We start from the raw sequence: 17,235 nt of genomic DNA, 5'->3' as shown, positions 1-17,235 counted from the left end.
AATAATAGAAAGGCTATTATCTAGTAGATGATATCACATAACCACTTGCCTTTTTGCTGATGCCTTTTCAAAAGAGATCGCTTATGCGGTAGATGTCATGGGCACCATCTTGAAGTGTATATTCGTATGCTTGGTACCCATGTCTATCAAACCTCCCTCCTTTGGGTTTGGTTAAAGCTTTACAAGCCACGATTATATATATAAAGAGATATTCAGAATGTTGGTAGAGTGTATTTAATAATGAAGCAGAGTAATGGATAGCACAAAATAATCATTGTCTACTCTCTAGTTAAACCAATGTGCAATAATACGTTGGGTCATGATATGGTGAACACCATCTATTTGAAAAAAGTGACCCGTTTCGTTACTGTGGAAATGGCATAGTAACTCAATTGGAAAAAACGGGATTAGACTCTCAGTTGCCATATTGATGTAATTAATGTGCCATTGCAATATGAGATATAATCGTTGGTGTCATTTGAAAATGCAGAATAGAGAGATGATAATTGTAGATTTACACTGGAATAATTACATTCTATTGAGAGGCAACAAGTCCACCTAACCTCTGCTTATATCAAGAACTCAATGCAGAGTCTTGATTTTACTACAGAAAATAGTGAAACTCATTGCTTGAGTTGAGACCATCCAATACTGTACTTAAGTGACAGATCCAACCAACCTCCGCCTGTCTCAAAATAGGTTCCCACCGCTTTCAGTCATGGTCACATGTTCAATCAAATTGAACCAAATCTTTGTGTCCATCGGATGTGCCTGATGTATGTGGACAGCTAGAGGGTACTTTTCATCTTTATGTTTAATGTCCCTGACATGTTCTTGTATTCAAAGCTTTAAGCTTAGAATACTGCTCCCAACATATATTTGATGATATGCACAAACCACTAAGTAAACAGTAAATGTGGTGTTACCGTTTATGAAGGAATTGATTGTATATTCTTTATGAGTGATACATGTAAACCTGGTCACTCTATTGAGTCCCAAATGGCATACACAGCAGCATGTGTGGAACCCAAGTGGTTTTCCTGGGATCCATGTTTTTGGGGTTCTTTTTAATTTTTAACATAACTCGGACAAAGGTTTTTTTTAGGAGTGTTGCCTCTACGATATACCACTTTGGGTTTACTCTTTACAGTTCAATCTCGCATTTAATTAGAATCAAGCAGTTGCCAGTTCTTCCTTAGTGTTGGAAAACGAGGCAGCATCTGTGAGGCCTGCACAAATAACATGACTACATTTGTCCTTCACTGGGAACCAAACACCCAATTGTAGCGCCTGACTCTCAGAGGGTAGCGTTGCAGAGCAGTCTGAGGCTTACTCAAGGGAGGTGATGTGGGCTAGTAATCGCCATTTGCAGGTGCGCAGAAATAACACTCAATAATTGATTGTCCAGTCTGTACTTTCCTTTATAAAAGTAAGAGTACATTTATTAAACACACACACTACTCAATACTATGCACCAATTTACAAATATACATAAGCTGTTGGAATTACTTTGTGACATTGCATAACATCTCCACCCCTCCCGTAGGGGGTTGGGGTCTAGTACCACCACTCCCATGTGTGCACATCATCGTGCCCCCAATGCAGTAAGTTGAACATAACCTGGAGTGAGGGCCCTGCGCACTGACACCATCTCAGTGGCGACCCCCCCATTATCTCAACAAGCATTTAAAATAGGTAACCCTGACTTGGTGACACACAACCCTGACTGAGCATTTCCTACTGACCATGAAGTATACACCTCTACATCTTAAGGGCTAGCAGTCTGGGTTCTTCAACTAAGCGCAGCAGCAAGAATACATGTTTAAGCATCACTTTAGAATGACAGTACTCATCACATTTGGGTATCATTAGAATGCATTGCAATTACAGCCCCTAAAGGTATCACAGATGAAATCACAGGGTTACGCATATACAGCCAGACACCCTAGCAGGAATGTCTGACAACATAACCCCACTTTGCTTATGACATCACCTTACACAGGCACTTCACATTACACATGTGACCTTCAGTCCCTCTAAATGAAATAATGTTAGTAAAAGCATTTCTGGTGCAATTACACCTCTTCATCTCCAGGAGATGCCCTTCTACAGACATCCCCCACTCAGCCCTTCACTCCTTGATGCACTCTCAATACACCCTCAGCTGTAGAACAAAAGTTTCAGCCCAGACGGTGTTAAATGCTGGCTGAGCCGTTGAGGGGTTATTCTTTTCAAGTCCCCATGTGACTTAGGGAGGGACTCCTCTTTGTGCTGGGGGGGAGACTGCACTTCTCCAGCAGCTCCCCCAGCACCTTTGCACACATATGGTCGTGACCCCGTTCTCCTGGGGCCACCACAAGCAGTGAAAATGCTGTGTTGCCCTTGCAGGCCGGTCCTGGCCTGCAAGGCATTATGGGAATTGCTGCATATTATAGTAGCGGCTCCCCCGCTGCCTTGGGGAGAGCCGCGATCCTGCCACCTGCGGCTTCGTCGCATCTTCTACCCTTGATGGAGGGCCCGGTCCCACCCGGACGCCCAGGTAAGGAACAACGGCTTGGGGAGCCCACCCCCGGCCACTTCTGCCGCTTGACGGGGTCCCGGTCCCACCCGGGCCCCTGGCTCCTCCTCTTGACCTTGGGGAGCCCCAGTTCCACCCGGGGTCCCCACACTGCTCCATCATTGGAGGGCAGCCCGGGGAGCCCACCCCCCGCTGGCTCCCCACCTGGCCAACACCCTCGAGTGCTGCCGTGGGAGCCGCCTCCTCTATTCTGGTCTGCCCGCTCCAGCGGGCAGACACAGGGAATCGGCAGGTCCTTCCAGACCTCGGGGGAGTGTCATGGCACTCCGCCACCTTCTCACAGCCACGTCGGTGCCCGGAGTTGGGATCCCGAGCCCCCAGTGAGTCTTCACTGGAGGGTGCGACGGCGCCCCCTGACTTGCGCTCCCTTCTCTTCGGGGCCCCTGGACCGCGTTCACGGGGGGACGCGACGGCACCCCCGACTTCCGCCTTCACGTTGGGGGCCAGGGTGGGCTCCTGGCACCCCGTTTGCTCAACTTGTTGCGCTCCCCGGCTTGTCCACCTGCTGCGAGGGGGCTTGCGCGACGGCGCGCCCCCTCCTTTTCAGCCCAAGTCTCCGCTGCACCGGCATTTTCACGGGGAGCGTGACGTCGCTCCCCGGCTTCAGCGGGGCCCGGAGTTGGGATCCCTGGCCCCTCTCCCCATTCCCAGGGGGGCATGACGGCGCTCCCCTGCCTCCAGTTTCGGTGGGGGCCAGGGTGGGCTCCTGGCACCCTACGGGGGCATTTTTCACGGGAAGCGTGACGGTGCTCCCCGACTTTTCTTCTTGGGGGCAGCCACCGGGGACCTGACCATCCCCAGGGGTACTTCCTGGACCGGCGGCGGAGCCCCACGTGCTTCGTCATCGGTCCTTCCAGAGGTCAAAGGTCGCCCACCTTCTGGGAGGTGTATCTCGGCCCCCAGGGTTCTGATTTTGATGATCCTTGCCTCTTCTTGCTCCTGGTGGCGCTCCCCAGCCACTGGGAGCACTCTCTTTCGCCCTCTGGGTCTCACAGAGGGTGGATTCAGCAGGGAGCTGTCTTCACTGGCTCGCTGCGCCAGCCTTTCGGCTGGCTGTCCTCCTGGGCCTCTCTTCTTCCTGCGCAGAGGCCCCTGCTTCTGTGCACTGGTCCTGGACTCTTCTCCTGGCGCTGTTCAGGATTCTGGAGCAGTCAGGGGGTTCCTCCTTCCAACTGCCCATTGCGCCAGACTCCAGCACCTTCTGCCTCTGCAGACCACACCCCAGAGAGAGCTTCTCTTCCTGTGCAAGCACTTTTAAAAAGTTGAGTAGGGGGCTGGCAGGAAGTCTCTGGTTGTCCTATCAAACAGAGACACATCACTTCACTGCCCCTGCTCCCTACTTCCTGCCCAGCCTCTGGGTTTGTTCTAAATGGCGTCGTCCAGGGTCTCTGGCCACATGGTCTCTGAAAAAGCCCCGTTCCCCCTCGCTGCCTTTCCTCCGTGGTGCAGCCTGGTGCCTGGCACCCAGTGACAGCTGCTGATGGATGAGCCTGTAGCCCCCCCATCTTCTCTTTGTGGAGAGAAGGCCCTAGCTTATGGAAGAAAGGTTATCAATCCATCCTGCTGAGGTCAGCCCTCAGCCAGGCCCTGGTTAGGCAGACTCAGAGAAATATTACATTTCTGGATGACCCAAAAGCAGTACAAATATGACTTTGGACTCTGCAGAATACTTCTTCTCACACCTGTTACAGTGGACTTTAGTGCGTGTCTGGAATCTGAAGGCCTTAGGAAAGTTAATCTACCCCATGGGCTCCACATCCCCATAAGGGAATAATGAAGTGAAAAACACAGTAAAACACACTGACTTTCCCTGGCATGTTTCTTCCCACTGTATAAAACCTATTCCATGTCACCACCCCATTCTGCATAAGTCCTGCCACACCAGTCTATCTGCACCTGCTCCTTGGCTGCGGACGTTAGGAATCTCCCCTGCGCAGCCCCTACACGTGGGCCTGCATGTAACTAGCCGGGTGTCCCTCACTTCTGCTGCTGCGCAGCGGCCTGGTCAAGCCAGGGGGACACCAGTAAAATCCTCATGCAGTCTCTTTCATTATGAGTTCACTGTGAGTGAGTCCCAACTTATGAGGCTACCCCAAAGTAAAAGCTCAACAATTAGGTGCTCAAAAAGCGAAAAATCTGGGCGGCCCATAGTGTCAGAACCACCTTCTAACACTTAGAATGTTATAAATATGGTTACTGTATACATTGTGTTTTGTAATGAACATAATTTCATTTTCTTGCCCCTTTTGGTTGACATTGAGTGAATTTTGGACAAGGGTTGATTTTCTGTCCAATTTTTTTACTCTAGTCTCTGCCTTAATTAAGTATCTGTCATTGCACCCCCTTTCTTTAAATTTCTGTTTTATTTTCTTCACATTTTTAATGAAATTCACACCTTGGCTACATTTCCATCTGGCCCTGACCTTCTTCCCATATGGTATGGCCTTAATTGTTGTCCTAGGATGAGCACCAGAGGCATGTAAACCCTATTGCAGGATGTTTGTTTCCTAAATAAATACGTCACTCTGTATGATGTTTTGGTCTACATATCAATCAGTCTAGAAAGTCAATTTCTTGTCTGGAATATTTGATGGCTAATCTCACATTGAACAGATTCTTGTTAAAACAACAATGGTAGGTATTAGAACTGGGGGTCTCTAGTTGGCAAAATAGGGACCCTTGCTTCTAAGTCAGGGAAAGGAAGGACACCTTCTCCGATAGCCCCTGCTCAACCCCTCGGTAGCTTGGCACGAGCAGCCAGGCTAATCTCCAAGGCAAATGTGTAAATTATTTGCAACCACGCTCTCAGTAACCCTGTGATAACACCACAAATGGACTCCACACGAGTTTCATAAAAAAACAATTATATGTTTATAAAAACAAGATATACGATGAGACCACATGATAAAAATCCAACATATGCGTGTTTGTAATATTTCCCCTTGCCGGTTATTAGGCCAGCAAGCCCTTGTAGGTTCCTGCAGTGATAATGAGCAATTTTCAATGATCCAATGCAGTCCTAATGCAATGCTATGCAGTTCGTAATGCAAGAATCAGGCACTTCGTAATGTAAAAATAATGCAGTTCGTAATGCAACAATGAGGCAGTTCGTGATGCCAAAATAATGCAATGCGTAATGCAACAATCAGGCAGTTCGTTATGCAAAAATAATGCAAAGCGTAATGCAACAATCAGGCAGTTCGTAATGCAAAAACAATGCAATGCGTAATGCAGCAATCAGGCAGTTCGTAATGCAAAAATAATGCAATGCATAATGCAACAATCAAGTAGTTCATTATGCAAAAATAATGTACTCCGGCACCGATCGTGGTGCTCTGGACGGTCTCTATGCCACTCTTACTGACTCACGGTCAGCTACTGCCAAAATATGCCCCCAGCATGGGTATGATGGAAAACAAAGTGCTGCTCCACACTCAGGCCCCGGTACTGCCACTCCTCGGCAAGTACGGGCTGCGATACGAGGTTGAGTGGAGGCTCGCGCTGCGAAGATGGGAAATGCCGAGAGCATTTCTCTCGTAGCCCGCACCCCGCCCCAGGCGGTGACACACGCACGCTCGCTGAGCGTTACTTGGGGCGTACGATCTCATTCTCCTCTCCTCTCCTTGCGGCTTGGGCCTCCGATGCGATTTCATTGATCTTGGGCAGTGGAACTCTGACCCCCGACGGTGATGGTTCGAGGTCTCTCCTTGGCAAAGGCAGGCTCGGGCCGGCGGCGGTGAATCCTCACAGCTCCTCTCGGGATGCCGGTCTGGGCCGCTGGCAATGACGATCTCAGCGCTTCTGGTCACGCTGTCGATTGAAGCAGAGAACAAGACTGCTCCGGGACACACAGTCACGGGGCAATTTCCCACAAAGGTCTCAGGTTGCAACAGGGCATATGTACACAGCGTCGCTGAGACTCACTTGAGCTCTAAGTGCACACGATCACAGGGCAATCCTCATGAAGGTCTCAGGTTGCACAAAGCACACACACACAGCGTCGCTGAGACTCACTTGGACTCCGGGTGCACACGATCACAGGGCAATCCTCATGAACGTCTCAGGCTGCATGAAGCACACACAGACAGCGTCGATAAGACTCACTTGGACTCTGGGTGCACACGATCACAGGACAGTTCTTACGATGGTCTCAGGCTGCAAAAAGCACATGCACACAGCGGCGTTTAGACACACTTGGAAACTTTTTTGTTCCTGAGCTTCCGCAACAGGGAGCCAGCTCTCCTCGTGCCCTTGGGGACAAGTTACTTCAGGACACAGCACACAGCAAAGTCATTTCAAGCAGGGGGACACAGCACACAGCAAAGTCCCTTAGCCTCTTCTTGGTTAAATCAGCAAACAGCAGGCCAGCCCCAGAACACACAGCAAGGGCCAGTCCTTTTCTTTAGTCTCTTCAGCTGTTTCTTCCTTGGCAGAGGTTCCTCTTGACCACAAAGTAGTTTCAATCCTTTACAGTCTTGATCAGTCCAACGTTCAGGGGTTTCAGCTCTCATAGTAATACCCCTAAATGTCTTTGAAGTCTTTGTGTTCAGAGGGCACTGACCCCTATCCAAGCCAGTTCTGGGTGTCTCCCTGCCAGTGACACTTTCTTCTTTGATAGTGGGGGTCTGGATCCTCAATCACTCAGCAGGAGATGGAGCCATTGTTTTATGGCAGCAGCCCAGGCCTCTTCACCTCCAAGGGCTACTCCTCCCCGCTACACTCCAGATGCAAGTCAGCCTGTTGCTGTGTCACCTCCTCCCCTGGGTCAAGACATTCCCCAGATCCTATCGCTTTCAAATCCAGACTGTCAATCCACAACCAGGCAGAGACACACAGAATTGTTGGAACACAAAAAAACAGCCACTTCTAAAAGTGTGGTTTCTAAACACACAATGCAAAAACCACCTTCGCAAAAAGATGTGTTATTACATTGTGCGTTCAGGCACACTAAACTTCACCTCTCCATCTTAAGCCTTTGGGAAGAAAGGCTGGAAACATATTACACAGCCTTTCTCATTCTGTCCTTTGGGCAAGATGGCCTTGCAACAGTAAAAAACGAAATGGAGAAAATTTCACTGTCAGAACATGGTACACACCTCAGTACATGTCCTACCTTTCACATACACTGCACCCTGCCCGGGGGGGGGGGGGGCACCCTGGACCTACCATAGGGGTGTCTGATGTGCATAACAAGGGAAGGGTAAAGCCTGGCAAGTGGGTGCACTTGTCAGTACAACAAGGCAGTTTAACAAACTACGCACAGGCACTGAGTTCTCTCTTTAGGGCTACTTGTGTGGGTGGTACAATTAGTGCTGCAGGCCCACTAGTAGCATTTGCATTACCAGCCCTGGCACACATAGTGCACTTTACCAGGGACTTTTCTAGTAAGGCAAACATACCAATCGTGGACAACCAATCACCATTATACTTTCTACAGGGAGCACTTGCACTTTGACACTGATCAGCAGTGGCAAAGTGCCCAAAGCATCTATGTTGGCAACACCATGTCAGAAAAAAGGTCTAGGGGAAGGCAAAAGGTTTAGGGAACTTTAAAAAGGGCCAAGTCCAACTGTAGGCAAGAAAATCCTCAATATTCCTATTCCATATTAATAGTACATCAGCTATATATCATCCATAAGAAACTATGTTATTACTCCAGTCACGGGCACCAGAGCCCCAGGCAGGCTCCATCTCATTCAAACCCATAAATAGGTTTGCATAAGATGGAGCCCATCGCAGTCCCCTGTTTTTGCAAGAGCCAGGACCCGTCATGAAAAATACGTTCAATGTCAAAATGATCTTCGACATCTCTAGTAACATTAGAGTATGTTCTAAATGGTTGGCACTGCGTTTATAAAGAAAGTGTTTGAGTGCTTCCAACCCACAATCCATCTTGATCCATGTGTAAAGACTCTCTATAACCATAGTCACAAAGACAAGATCTTTTTTGTTCCACTCAAAATCCTCCAGTTTACACAATACGTCTTTACTGTCTTTCAGGTATGAGGGAACATTTTTCACAATGCACTGCAAAAAGCTATCAACACATTCAGCAATATGTTCCGTGGGTGCACTGTTAACTGGATATGATTGGAAATTCACCCCCTTTATGGGTCTTAGGCAAGATGTAAATACAGGGATATCTTGAATGATGTGCTCGTAAGTATTTATACTCATGGTCAGTTAAAAAACTTTATACATGCCAGTCCATAACTGGTATTTATATGTTTCTCAATGTCGGAGATGGGGTGTTCTCTCAATTTTTCATAGCATGTATTCTCACATAATTGTCTGTTAATCTCCCCAAGTAATCGCATAAATCCATCAGGACAACATTCCCACCCTGGTCTGCCTAATGTATTACAAGGTTCGGATCTTCCTTGAGCAATTTCAATAGTTCCTTGTCCTTTTTGGTCATAATAAAATGGTGTCCGCAATGATTACTGGCATTGTGTTTGTCTTCTAATTTATACAGATCTTGAGTTACCTTATTGTAGAATTCATCAATAACCGTGTTGTGGGTGCAGGGTGGTGTGTAGTTCGATTTATGACGTAAGCCACTATCAATAGTTGCATCCTCTTGTATGTCAAGCTCATCCGCCAATTGTAGAGGGTCACCACTGCCCGCATCTTCATTCACTGATGATAACAAGTGGATGTTATTGAGATCAGATATAGAAAAACTTGAGACTTAGGTAGTGTGTGATGTAATACACGGCAGAGTTGGAAATTCATCAAAATGCTTTTTTTATCTTAATTTCCTCACAACTTTACACAGATCAAGATGGATATTTACAAAGTCACATGTTTCAGTGGGACAAAAGTTCAGACCCTTACTAAAAACCGATATCTCATGTTGATCAATCTCTTAGAGGATAGATTAACAATACATAAATCAATTGGTATCTGGGTTTCATCTGTAGTTTTGGCATAGCATCACACCCCCCTTCCCTACTTCTTTGCTTGTATGGCCTTGCTTTGCAGCTTTGTTTGTACCCCTATTTTTGTGTGTTTTACCTCCCCTCCTGGTTCTTTGTTTTGATTTCTCTTTCTGTTTCCCAGCCTGTACCTCTGCACTTCTCTTAAAAAACACCCATAGAGGACAAAGAGATGCTACTCAATGATATACTGACATCTTTTTCTATATTGTTAGTGCCTGTCACTGGTCTAGTTACGATATCATCATATTTTCTTGCGAAAGTGAAGATCCTCCCTTTTTCATAGTCACCCTCATCACGTTTAATCTTCTTCTGTTTCATGTCTTTTAAATATATTTCATAGTTGGTTAATTCTTTTTTTTAGATCTCAAACTTTTTCTGTATTGCCTCAATTACATTGTTCTCATTGATCTCTTTTTCCAATTTCATGATCTCCTCTTTTATCTTTTTGACCTTCCTCTAAGAATTTGAGAGTAGGATCCCCATCATTTTGTAGGAGGCATAGTTGTTTGATGTGGTGAAAACATAATTCTCAATGAAAGTGCATGTACCTATGCTGATCTTGACTAGATAACAGTTGCACTATACAGGATGGTATTTTTTGTTCATGTATTGTGTTCCTGTTTCATCGATCTTTGTTTCAGCTAAACTATCAAGCTGCCTATACTGTGTACCACTTGTTATGGACATGTTGGCATACCTACACATATTTGAAAATTTGGTAAGACATGAGCCGTAAACCAATATCGCATTGTCACACTATACATATGCAGTTAGCAACCAGTGGACTGAATATGTATTGAGTTTGCTGGTACTTACACCTATATTAGTTTAGATCTAGAGTAGTACTGTTGTGTTTAAAGTTGTGGGATACCGCAATGGTAGCTGTTCTCAGCTTAAATACAACTCGAGTTTCTATCAATGAAAGTCAGGAGAACGGTTTTTGACCGTCTTTGTTTATTCATTTGGCCATAGGCATTTTTCCTAACATGTTATGATTTAACTGTAATTTTTGCTATGAGAATTTCTTTATGATAACCGGATAATATGTCTTTAGGATTTCATATTCATATGCTTCATACCAGATTGAATCAGCATTGTGCAGGACCTGAATAGTTTTGGACCGTGTCTTGTTTTTTTTCTTTATTCTTTGCTGTGGACTTTGGTAAGTTTGACCTATCTTCTCTTATTTTTCTATTTTTCTTTCTTCTTGCTTTATATGTCATCTCTTTTGGAATTGTTTACTATTGGGACTTGTTAACTGTCTATTTGGTCTTGGAAATTCCTGTCTGGTCTCATTCAACTACTTTCAGCAACCTGTTTATTCCCTTGTCTCAAAATGGCTGTATATTTGGTATTGGGAATCTCTGTCTCATCTTATTCAGCTACTTCCAGCAACATGTATGTTCACTTGTCTCTAATTGAAACAAAAAATGGTGATCAACCGTAATTTCTCCGCGCTTTCTTCTGTCCTCATAGAGGTTCATGTATCTGAGAGAGTATTTAGTAACCTTACTCTTTGCTGCTACTCTACCCGCTTGATTTTGGCATTAATGTTTTGCTTTGTTTTCTCTTTTTTTGTACCTTAGCCCTGAAGAAATGGAGACAGTATTCAAATAAACACATGTTGGCTACTTCATTGCTCTAAGGGCTACTGGCTACTTCAATGTTAAAAAGCACCCTTGGCTATCTTTGAGCCTCTAATTGTGACAACTTGTAGGCCGATTTATTGCCTCTGTTTGTTCATTTGTGCAAATAATTTGATGTTGGATAAAATGCATCTCAGTTGACTGTGTGAGAAACCAAATATAGAAATATAGAAATATCAGATCAACAACCTTTGTGGTTCATATATTTCTTTATATATTATTATTTGGACTCTCCACAACCTTTACTGCTTGCGTCATTATTTCCATACTTTAAGTATATTATGTATGCAGGAATGATCCCAGATAGTTGTAGGGGTTTGTTAAGCACACTGGTTTATAAAAACAAGGTAGAAACTGAAAAATCTGCTACCTATAAATTAATTTCAGTTTGTGGTAGAGCTGGGTAGATATACAAACGCGGAGGCTGGGTAGGCTTCTGAATGTTGACATTTATTGTAGTACAACACACACAAAATGAAAGTTGATAAGAATGACAGCAAAGGGACAATATTGTTTACTGTCCGTAGTAAAATACTGAAATGTTGTTGGTTTCTTTTCTTTCTATAGGGTTCTTCATTCAGTATGGTGCCACCTGGAGTCTCAAAGAAAGAAAACAGTGGTAAATATATAGGGCCCAATTCCGATCTCGCTAGGAAAGCCCTCTGTACGACTCGGATCCAGAGGGCTTTCCGAGCGAGACGTTCTCCGGGAGTCCGAAGCTGTTGTATGCTTACGGACCTAGTTCGCTCGTACTCCCATTGAACTCTATGGGAGCCCGTGTACAGACGTCTACACAGGCTCCCATAGTAGAAAAGGGGTGGGTGAGGAAAAGCGTACACCCTGTGGCAGGCACCCCATCGTGCCCGCCACACTATGCATGCATGGATCAGGGGGACCCATGGGCACACCCCCGTGACAGATTCGGAGGGCCCTTGGGTGAAGGGGGGCCTGCTACAGCCCCCGAAGTACGTTTCCGAGAGCCATTTCGTCTCACTGAGACAGAGGCAAAGCGGCTGTCTGAATCATGCATTGTACTTGCTCCGTCGGAATTCGGATCCATAGCGCGGCACGATTTGGCTACGAATGAGTCATACGAACAGGTTTGGGTCCCAGAAACAATTCGGTCAGAGCGTATGCGATCTTCGTATTGCTTGTGTACGATTCGGTCGTAAACAAGGGCTACGAATCGGATCCGGTAAAGCCAAATCCGATTCAGAGGCCTTCTGAACGATATCGGAATCGGGCCCATAGCCAGAGATAATCCTTTTTTTAATCCTTCACCACGCCCGTATTGTGCGTTCAAAGCAGGGGTAAGTCTAATCCTCTTTTGTAACGGAAGCATGCACCTAGTTTGCTGGGGTGTTATACCCTTGATTTACCCTCTTTTTTTTTACAGGCCTCGGGCTTTCTCTCACCCCTTTCCCAAACAGGGCCACAGTGATCAGGGTTCGTACCAGGTTAACGTCACCTGGGTCTGAGGTATTGTTTCAGAATAATCCTTCACAGTGCCTTCTAAATACGGTTTCCGTTATTCAAATAAAAAAATAAATGTGCTTTAGCTCCTCTTAACTGGCATAGAACAAACAAAAGCAGTGCGGTCCCAAAGGAAAACAACCCTACAACGTGACCTCTCCTTCTTCCTCCCCAAACTATCTCATACCCTCCCTATCGACACTCAACCGCTACGTCGAAACTCTCCTGTAGTGAGAGGATCGCAAGGTTCCCGATACAGGACGAATTACAACTGGGCTCTTTTCTGGCTTCCTTGCTGTTTTCTCTATTTAGTTCCTACTTTCCTTAAGTTCTCTGGATGTGCAATGGCAATTCTTCGAGAATTCATGATGTTAGAGTTAATGCTGTCTTATACTCAAACGATCTGGTAGTACTGAATTGGATACAAATGGACTTGCAAAGACAATTGTTGGCCTTAGAGACATAGGGGTCCATTAGGATTTAGGGCGGATCGCCACCGCCTGCAAGGGATGGTATGGGAGCTAGTGCTGCGGCCGGAAACCGCAGCAGCACAAGCTCCAATAGAGAAATGGGAGTTTTTGTTCATCCCTGCACCACGTGGCAGGCACCTCAAGGTGCCTGCCACACAGTGCAGTGATGAACAGAAGGGGCTCAGCCCCTAAGTGGACGCCGTAGGAAGAAGGCGGCCCTGCTAGGGGCCCCCATACTCGCTTTCCGACAGACTTTCCATGTCAGAAAGCCCGGCATGGAAAGCCTGTCGGAAATGGAGCATCGTTATCCAGGCGGCGTAAAACGCCGTCCATAGGGATTACGTGCCAGTTCTGACTGCCAGACGGGCTCCTTGAGCCCATCAGAAGTCAGACGGAATGTCTGGCCGGTTTCAAACCGACAGCTTCCATTTTAATGAGGCTGTCGCTTTCGAAACCACGATGAGGCTTGGAAAACCTCCGAAATGTGTTTGGAGGCTTTCTGAGCCTCATCATAATTGGCCACATACTGTTCACTAAAAGGTTTGTCATAATGCAAGGAAGACACACGTGATTAAAGTTTGAAGTAAGAAATGTAAATACAACTAGAGTATTAGTAGAATGGGATTATAGACAGATAGTTTTTACAAATACTAGGGTATAACCAAGCTGTGCTTTAGTGAACATAATGCCCAAATTATAAATTGTGGGCAGAAGAGTTTTATTGTGGGCATGCCATTTTAATTGATGATATGATGGCCTTACTGTTCAATAGTTACCACCTATTGACTAAAATAGAGCCTAAAGTAGCTTTTGGGCCAAGGATTAATCATGGAAGCAGTGTCAGGCTATTAAGAAATTTGAAGATCAAGCAATGAGACAAACCTTTAATCTAGCTGGGTCTGGTGGTTTAGTGGACTAATGTTGAGACAAAACATTGAGTTGCAAACATCAACTTGCGGAAAATATCGTGGTATTGAAATATCGTCAGCAAGAATAGCGTCAAGAATATCGATTTTAAGGTAAATTTATCGATTTTTAAAATATAGAAATCATTAATATGGATTACAAAAATATAATGTTTATAATATTGTTTTTTAATTATTGTTTTGCATTTTGGTATATATGTATATGATGTTATGTTTTTGTATAATTATTGTTGATGTTTTTTAATGTATTTGTAAAATCTTTAGTAGCTTTTAAATGTAATTTATATAATTTTTGTTATTTTTCGTTCCGTTGCAGGTTTTGGGTGTTTAGGGGCGCAGTGTTGGAAGTAATTTAATTATAATAAATTAATGATTAATTAAAAAAAAAACTTTATCAATAATTAATTATGTTAATAGTGTAATAATTTTTTTTTATTTACTCTTTGGTGCCGATTCCGATCCATTAAAAAAAATTACCGTACGACTCGTATCCGTATTTTTTTACATACGAATCGTACAAGTCCCGTACAACCGGTGAAGTACGATTCGTACGTGAAAAATACATAAAAATCGCTTCGGGAAAAGGTGTACGAGAGGGAGCCGGACAATTTAACGTACAAATCGTAAAACTGAAGTCCGAGCGCGCACGTACGATCCGTACCGCCCTTCCGAATACACAAGCGCATGGAAAACGCCCCGTACGGAGCAAACGCCGTACCACTCGTATCCGGGGAAACTTGTGCCCAGGATGCCAGTCGCACAGCCCCCCCTCCCCCGCATATGTCAGCACCGTACCCACGTATGTCAGCACCGTACCCCCACCATGTCTGCACTGTACCCCAGCCCCGTACGTGTACGCGCCGTACCCCACCACCGTAGTCCAGCCCCGTACTTGTATGCACCGTACCCCAGCACCGTACCCCAACACCGTACCCCAGCCCCATACTTGGACGCACCGTACCCCAGCACCGTACACCAACACCGTACCCCAGCCCCGTACATGTACACACCGTACCCCAGCCCATACATGTACACACCGTACCCCAGCAACGTACCCCACCCCAGCACCGTACCCCAGCCCCGTACTTGTACGCACCGTACCCCAGCACCGTACCCCAACACCGTACCCCAGCCCCATACTTGGATGCACCGTACCCCAGCACCGTACCCCAACACCATACCCCTGCCCCGTACTTGGACGCACTGTACCCCAGCACTGTACACCAACACCGTACCCCAGCCCTGTACATGTACATGCACCGTACCCCAGCACCGTACCCCAGCCCCATACATGTACGCACCATACCCCAGCACCGTACCCCAGCCCTGTACATGTACGCACCATACACCAACACCGTACCCCAGCCCCGTACATGTACGCACCGTACCCCAGCACCGTACCCCAGCCCCGTACATGTACGCACCATACCCCAGCACCGTACCCCAGCCCCATACATGTACGCACCGTACCCCAGCACCGTACCCCAGCACCGTACCCCAACACCATACCCCAGCCCCGTACTTGGACACACCGTACCCCAGCACTGTACACCAACACTGTACATGTACGCACTGTACCCCAGCACCGTACCCCAGCCCCGTACATGTACGCACCGTACCCCAGCACCGTACCCCAGCCCCGTACATGTACACACCGTACCCCAGCACCGTACCCCAGCACCGTACCCCAGCCCCATACTTGTACGCACCGTACCCCAGCACCGTACCCCAACACCGTACCCCAGCCTTGGACGCACCATACCCCAGCACCGTACACCAACACCGTACCCCAGCCCCGTACATGTACGCACCGTAACCCAGCACCGTACCCCAGCCCCGTACATGTACGCACCATACCCCAGCACTGTACCCCAGCCTCGTACATGTACACACTGTACCCCAGCACCGTACCCCAGCCCCGTACTTGTACACACCGTACCCCAACACCATACCCCTGCCCCGTACATGTACGCACCGTACCCCAGCCCCGTACATGTACGCACCATACCCTAGCACCGTACCCCAACATCATACCCCAGCCCCGTACTTGGACGCACCGTACCCCAGCACCGTACCCCAGCCCTGCACTTGTACGCACCGTACCCCAACACCGTACCCCAGCCCTGTACATGTACGCACCGTACCCCAGCACCGTACCCCAGCCCCGTACATGTACACACCGTACCCAAGCACCGTACCCCAGCACCGTACCCCAGCCCCGTACTTGTACGCACCGTACCCCAGCACCGTACGCCAACACCGTACCCCAGCCCCGTACTTGGACGCACCGTACCCCAGCACCGTACACCAACGCCGTACACCAGCCCCGTACATGTATGCACCGTACCCCAGCACCGTACCCCAGCCCCGTACATGTACACACCATACCCCAGCACCGTACCCCAGCCTCGTACATGTACGCACCATACACCAGCACCGTACCCCAGCCCCGTACTTGTACGCACCGTACCCCAGCACAGTACCCCAACATCGTACCCCAGCCCCATACTTGGACGCACCGTACCCCAGCACCGTACCCCAGCCCCGTACATGTACGCACCATACCCCAGCACCGTACCCCAGACCTATACTTGTACGCACCATACCCCAACACCGTACCCCAGCATCGCGTATGTAAGAACCGTACAACAACATTGCATATGTGAGCACTGTACAACAACATCGCGTATGTACGCACCTTACATACGCGAAAACGACTCGTACAGAACCAGGACACTGTAAAACACCACAAGGAGGGTCAATTCGACTCGCACAACACCACAAAACACGTCTACAGTAGAAAAAACATCTAAATGACTGACCTGGCACATCCAAACAGGCAAACAGAGGCCCAAACTCACAACCACCTCTTATAACACACCCACCAAACTTTCAAACCCAGCCACACCCACAAATGGACCAATGAAAAGGGCCCACACACACAAACCATGAGCCTTTGCAACAGACCCACTGCTGAAAGACACCACACACAAACAACTGCACCATACACCTTAACTTACACACCTTCACACAACCTCCTTCACACAGACCCCCTCTTCACATTCAGACCCACACCGTCACATTCACACCCACACACCCACAACCATCCACACCCACACCCCACACCATGTCCACAGACAAGAATCCAAAGTTCCAAAGGAGGAGCCCACAGCTCTTTGGAGCATTGGTCAGACAGATCAG

The 17,235-nt window shown here is 47.2% G+C and overlaps 1 long non-coding RNA gene across 2 annotated transcripts in view; it reads right to left on the bottom strand.

Moving 5' to 3' along the window:
* Positions 1-17,235, bottom strand: part of LOC146855780 (uncharacterized) — a 75,236-nt gene that overhangs the window by 39,434 nt on the left and 18,567 nt on the right. The window contains exon 2 of one of the 2 annotated variants that reach the window (XR_014980874.1): positions 9,066-9,217. The exons of the other annotated variant lie outside the window; for it this stretch is intronic. This is a non-coding gene — a long non-coding RNA (uncharacterized LOC146855780). The remainder of the gene's footprint in view (positions 1-9,065; positions 9,218-17,235) is intronic. 2 annotated transcript variants of the gene reach the window in all.

The sequence above is a fragment of the Triturus cristatus genome, chromosome 4_1, assembly GCF_964204655.1.
Source record: "Triturus cristatus chromosome 4_1, aTriCri1.1, whole genome shotgun sequence".
Taxonomy (NCBI): Eukaryota; Metazoa; Chordata; class Amphibia; order Caudata; family Salamandridae; genus Triturus; species Triturus cristatus.
The sequence above is the reverse complement of the archived record's forward strand: the minus strand, read 5'-3'. Positions and strand labels throughout refer to the sequence as shown.